The sequence below is a fragment of the Psittacula echo genome, assembly GCF_963264785.1.
Source record: "Psittacula echo genome assembly, chromosome: 15".
Classification (NCBI taxonomy): Eukaryota; Metazoa; Chordata; class Aves; order Psittaciformes; family Psittacidae; genus Psittacula; species Psittacula echo.
The window spans coordinates 2,200,020-2,206,230 of record NC_137751.1 but is presented as its reverse complement, the minus strand read 5'-3'; positions in this window follow the sequence as shown (position 1 = coordinate 2,206,230).

Here is a 6,211-nt window from a genome sequence, read left to right as displayed (position 1 = left end):
TCAATATCTTATTGTCTTTATCAAGTGGTCTCGGGCATGTTTTTCTTCCTAGTTTGCTTTCCATGTGGGGCTTGCACACACCACTAGGAACATATTGGGTAGCTCTCAGACACAGATGGTAGATTTTTAGGCAGAGGCAATTAGGATCATTTGATCTAAAACAGACTTGTGCTATTTAGCCAGTGATTTAGCAACACAGGCAAGGACACTGAGACCACTACTTAGTATAGATTTTGGTATTGTAATGAATTAGTATCACTCAACTTTGATTGCTCTGTTATGGCCTTAAATAAAGTTTTTATTGAGAGTTAAATATTTTCCATTTTCCAAGCTTGTTATCATACACTGGATAGAAAAAAAAGCCCCAAACCTAGGTGCACTAAGCAATTGGGAAATATTTCACCTGCTATCAGTCTTATTTTGGTTTTCTTAGCTAATGCAGCACTGCTACTGTGATTTCTTGGTTTTCTTTATTTTAAAAACTATAGGAGGCAGAGCTTCTGCTCTTTCATTTTGGGGACTGTTTTGAATGAATTGTTGCTATTCTTCCCTCTCCCCATTTTGTGAGAGGACATTATTCTTTGTCTTACAGAAAGAAATGTTATGGGGTGGGAGGAAAGGAATGTGACATAAACAGACCGTGGAAGATTGCTTTGTCCTGTTTTTGCTTTTGCCTATTGGTGGCCTCAGTTTTTTCTGGTATTTTCTGAGGCAGTGGGGATTTTCTTCAGTTGGGAAAAGGCAGCTGGTTTCTATTGGCAATTAGTCCCTCAAGAGGCAGAGGCTATTTACTTCAGTTACCTTGTAGAGAGCTGGTTTGGAAGGGTTAGCATTGAAGGCCTATTAGGAGGGACAGTCAAAGCAGTTTTCCAGTGTTTGAAGTGAAAAGTATTGATAATATGTAGGAAGTGGTAATTCTTGAGCTTGCAATGTTCTTTATTTTGCTTTAAAAGGGAGCATCCAGTAAGAATTCTGACAATAACAGCTAAGGTAAATAGACTTCTAAAGACAGTGCTGTGGCAATGAACTTTGTGATAAAGAAAACTTTTTGTCTTAGAAAACCTTTTACTGGCTTGTAATTTTTTTGTAGACAAAACTGTAGGATACATATTAAAGGAGAAGAAATAAGCATATCTATGAATGAAGGACATGGTGCAAACTCTCTGGAGTATGTTATGTTATGTATTCAATCTGTAGTTCATGTTGGTAAAGCTTAAGGCATAATCTTTATGGCAAAAGGATTTCATCTCTAGGTAGAAATAAAATTTAGATATAGTAGCATTTGTTATTTATTAGTACTGTATGGTGTGGTATATTTGTGTATTGAACAGCTTGGTGATCTTGTTGTAGATACATATTTTGCTTTTAAAGGTATTACTAGAGAGTTGGTGGAGTCCTTGGCTCAGGGTATGTGTGTTTAATGTTAAAGTAGTAGGTAACCATTCAGAGTAACTTAGTAGCAAAACAGACTTAGAAAAGTCTGGGCTTTTTTAAATAATGGGTTAGTTGTCCAAATACCTTTAAATTTAAGAGGTATCCTGTTTGTTTGAATGGATTCTCTCTCCTTAAGCTGATTGGCAAAATGGCTTCATTTAACGATGTGCTTTTCACATCCATAAATTATTTTAAAGCAGTTACTTGTTAATAGTTGCAGATGTTGGAAAGTCTCTCTGATTCCAGTATTGTTGGCAGAGGTTCTGATGGTTGTTCTTATCTTTGTTGGTATCTTTCTCTTTTGTCTTCTTTATATAGGGAGATATTTAAAGGATATTTACAAATGCTGCCTGTGTCTGAAAGTAAAGAGGTACTGTATGTTGTTTAGGAAAAAGCATTTGGTCAGTCTGTCTTCTGTCATCTTAGCTTTTGAAGATGCATCTGGGTATCTGAACTACTCACATGTAAAGCGTATGGAGTGCAATGGCTCTCTACATCTGTGTATCATTGCAGTGGATGGGGATGCAGACAAGCCTCATAATGGGTAAGTGTATAAGGAAAATCTAATCAGTCTTTCATTGTAAAAAACTGCCCCTAGAGATCAAACAGCCTTTTGGTTGTCAAAATTCCCTTTGTTGAAGAAGGTCATATAGAAGAGATTTTACATCTGCAAAGAAAGATGGTTGTGTAATTTCAGTAGAATATGGTTAGAGCTTGATATTGTTCTGCACCACAGAAAACATCCTCAAAACCTTTAAAAGGAAATAAAAATCCCAACCAGATATTGGTATCAAGTTACTATCTCTGGACAACAGTGAATTGCTGAAGCTCACCTCTGCTGGAGGAGGTAGTTCACGTAACTTTTCCAGACCTGTAGGTGAAACCATGGTTTCGTGACTAACAGGTCAGTTTGGTCTGCAAATTACTGCCGAAAGTATCAGTGTTGTCCTTGTCTCACAACTTTTGACTCCATGGCTAAGCTACAAACTGAAAATGTGTGGGGTTTTTTTTTGTTTGGTTTTTTTTCAGTTCTATGTAGATTTATATTTCAGTGAGATTTGAAGCTGTACATTTGTTAGAGGCTGTGCAAGAAGCAGAAGGATTGCTTCTTTTACTGGTGTGTTCTTAGGTCACATTAAGTCAGCAGCAGTTTCACCTGACTCATTTTTAAATGAAACTAATCAGGAAGTGCTCACATAAGGAGTGGAGTGTGTTTGGTGGATAGGTGTAGATGCTGATTTTTGTCAGAAAGGTAGTGATTAGCATTTGTGAGTTCTTTCACTGACTCAGTGAGGAACTGAGGTGGGATGCCTGCAGATGCTTTGCCTTTTATACCCTTATCTCAAATAATTTTGAACATGTGGTGTAACAATGTAACTACTGCAATTATTATATCGTTTCCTAGTCAAAGGAATAAACAGTGCAACATAGTTTGAGATGTATAAGCGAAAAGTCATGGATAAATACTGTGTCTGTTTTGCAGGAATATAGATCTAGGAAGCCTGGATGAAAAAGATGGGATCTGTTTCATATGCTAACAGTGCAAGATTGTTGTTAGCCTGCTTTCATTAAAGGTAAGGTACTTGTCAAAAAGCATTCAGTGTGTTTGTGAAATGGGTGTGTTAACATAGATGAAGTTTGGTGTGAACGTAGTTGAAGATTCAAGTGAACTCATTGATGGAAAATTTGGATTTGGGTCATAATCTATCCTAGTTTAGGCTATTTCAGACTTAGAGGTTCTCATTTTCTCGTGGCTTAAATCTGAGCTCGTATATGCGAAAGTTATATTTTTAATTACTATAACTGGATGTACTTAGTGTGGGGGGAAAAAAGGCTCTAAGTAAACAATAAAAAACCTGCTGAATTTTCCTGCAATGTGCTTATTTTGAAGTGGGAAGGAAGTGAACTGACATGGATAACATATGAACCTACTATATCTCCTTGATGTGGATATTAAAGGAACCTTGAAAATAGTTTATGGGGAAGTTGTTGGAGGCTTCTAATTTTAAATTCTTAACAGGAAATCATTAAACTGTAGAGGAGCCAACATAACAGACTGTTGCTCTAAAACAAGAGCTAAATGCAGAGCATTCACATGAACTTGACATCTTTTTTTAATGATGGTATTTTTTTTTCCTTTCATGTTTACTGCAACCCAGATAAATACATTTTCATTTTTGTGTTTTCCCTATGTGTTGCTTCAGTAATCACATTCTGGATGAAATGTTAAAGCAATGCCATTATGGTCATACCTCAGGGAATATGAGGAAACTGAGATTATACTCCATCATTCCCAGAGGGTGTTAACTCCTTGTGTGGTCAGATCCTGCACTCCTTTGTTGTCCAGGGAAAATCCTTTAAAAATGTGGATTCTGTTCAGTTTTAGTTTCTTCTTTTAGGTGAGATTCTCATGTTTTGTCTGAGATGATCAATACATTTCATATAGATTATCAAGAGCTGTAAGAGGTAAATAACCTTTAGGTCTCTATCTGCTTGGCTTGTTGAAGCTTACTCAGGGGCTGGAGGAAGGAGAAGGATTATTATGTGGCTGTAAGCACTAACACATGAAGGTGAGTCACCACAGTCTGCTGAGGTGCTTTACAAATGAAGGCTTCAGGAACTTAGGTTTGCCAAAGCCAGATGAGCAGTGCTACTTTCTGCTGTTCTGGGATTCGTAAGGTTATGAGCTTTTTATGTACCCAGAGCTATTGAGAACTTGGCAATTTTCATCTATCAGACAAAACCATGGCTTTTACAAAGTAGAACTCTTGTGTAACTTTAAAGCATGCTACTAGAAAAGAAAGGGCCGGAATCTGTCCATCCAGCACTGGCTTGTGGTGAGGAATTCAGCTGAAGTTGAAGGTATCTGTCTCGGTTCTTTTTGTTGCCTGATGCAGGTCAGGGAAAGGAGCGCTGCTGTGAAAAATATTAGTGTCTGTGTAAGCCTTCTTCCCTGCTGCTCCTGCTGAGGAGGTAGTTGTTTATTCACCTGCTTGAGTGTAGACCTGTAGAATGTTTAATTTCTGACTCATAGGAGGTGTCATTTGAGGAGCGATGTGGTGTGTTGGTGCACAGCGCGGTGTTCTGTCTCTGCTACACCATGCTTCTACTTTCTGCAGCATTGGGAGACCTTGTGCATCTTGTTCCCTTTTGTACGTTTCCCTGTGTCTTCTTTTTGCTTCTCAGTTGTTGAGCCTGTGGATAGGTAATGCTCAAAGGTACCCTGGTGAGATGGCTGAATGTTAGATCTCACAGACTGTAGGATGTGTAGCAAAGTTGGAAAGTAAGAGAATTGCTGGAAGTTGTGGCACTTTGCTGCTGCTGCGAGCGAACCTAACAGCTTCATCTGGGTTTAAACCATGGCTGCTTAATCTATTTTGGCCAAAGATGGGGTCATTCTTTTTTTGAAAATGTAACTAATTAAATCTAGCTTCAGCCTATTTGAGAACTTTTATAAACTAAAGTTAAAAGCAAAGCTAAAAACTTCCCATCCATAAAAGAATTTGTGGCCTTTGATTTTAAGAAACTATTTTAATTAGTTAAACCAGCCCAAGCAATAATAATGCCTGTGCAGCCACTCTGAAATGGATTTATTTCAGTAACTGTTAGCTGAAAAAGAGAATAAGCTGCCATCAAAGTCAAGTAAATATCTGCTTGTAGTTGTTTTAGGAACATTTTACATTAGATGATTGTAACTCTACTTATATAAAAAAAAGCTTTTAATTTTGATGAGCCATTTAAGCGAACTTCTCTGTATGGAATTGCTGAGGGTCCATGGGAGGTTTTTTCTTAGCATGTCATTCCTTTAAGTATAAAACCAAGAAAAGCAGTCCCCATTTTTATACACAAGCAAGAGGTGCCTGAGAAAATGCCAAACTGACCTTTAGTTATTGTCTGTTACTTGTCCTGAAGTAGAGAAACTGCAGTGGCACTCTCCATCAAACGTCACCTTTATTTAAAGCTCTTCTCCCCACATCCTCAACTTTCATATACATGTTCCTATTTCTGCAAGCGTCTGGTTTAGTTGAGTTGAAGTTTCTCGTGAGCTCAAGGACTTCGGGAGAAAATGAGGAAATATGGTTTTAGTTGCTGGGGGATCTGCTGGTTGTGTGCACTGTAAATCTTGAAGTACTTTTGTTTTCCAGCAGCGGTTTGAGGAATGCAATTGTTGCATGCAAAAACATCTTTAACGTGTTTTAATTTGGTTAAATTTGTGAATGTAGGTATGTTTTATAGATGATGGTATTGTCTTGATTTTAAAAATCATGACAAAAATGAGGTGCCTTATTCCAATTGAAAAAGCAAAAGGAATACTTGGATGTAAAAAGGAAGTACAGATATACCTTGGAGTTGGAAGAGGAGTTTCTTCCATTATAACTAATATTTTTTCCCCTTTTCTTCCTCTTTACAAACACCAGACTATTGAGAGTATGTCTACATGAAGTATAGGGGCAGGAGGTGGTCTAGTTGTTTCTGTTCCTGGAGAAGGCTGTGATTTTCCACTCAAAATCATTTAGGAAAGCATTACCTCTGTGGAATGGCACTGATCCTGATGTAATGATGCCTCTAGCAGCATTTATTTATTCAGCTATGAAATAGCGATATTGTACTTGTCAGAAGTTTCAGGGGCTTCGGTTGTCCCTATGATGATGTAGATATGATAATACTATTTTGTCCTTTTATTGTTAATAGTTTCAAGTTGGTTTCTTTGTTTTCTGGCTATTTTGTGCTAAAAAGTAGTTGAACAAAATCTGTTCACCCCCTTTTGTGTGCGTGG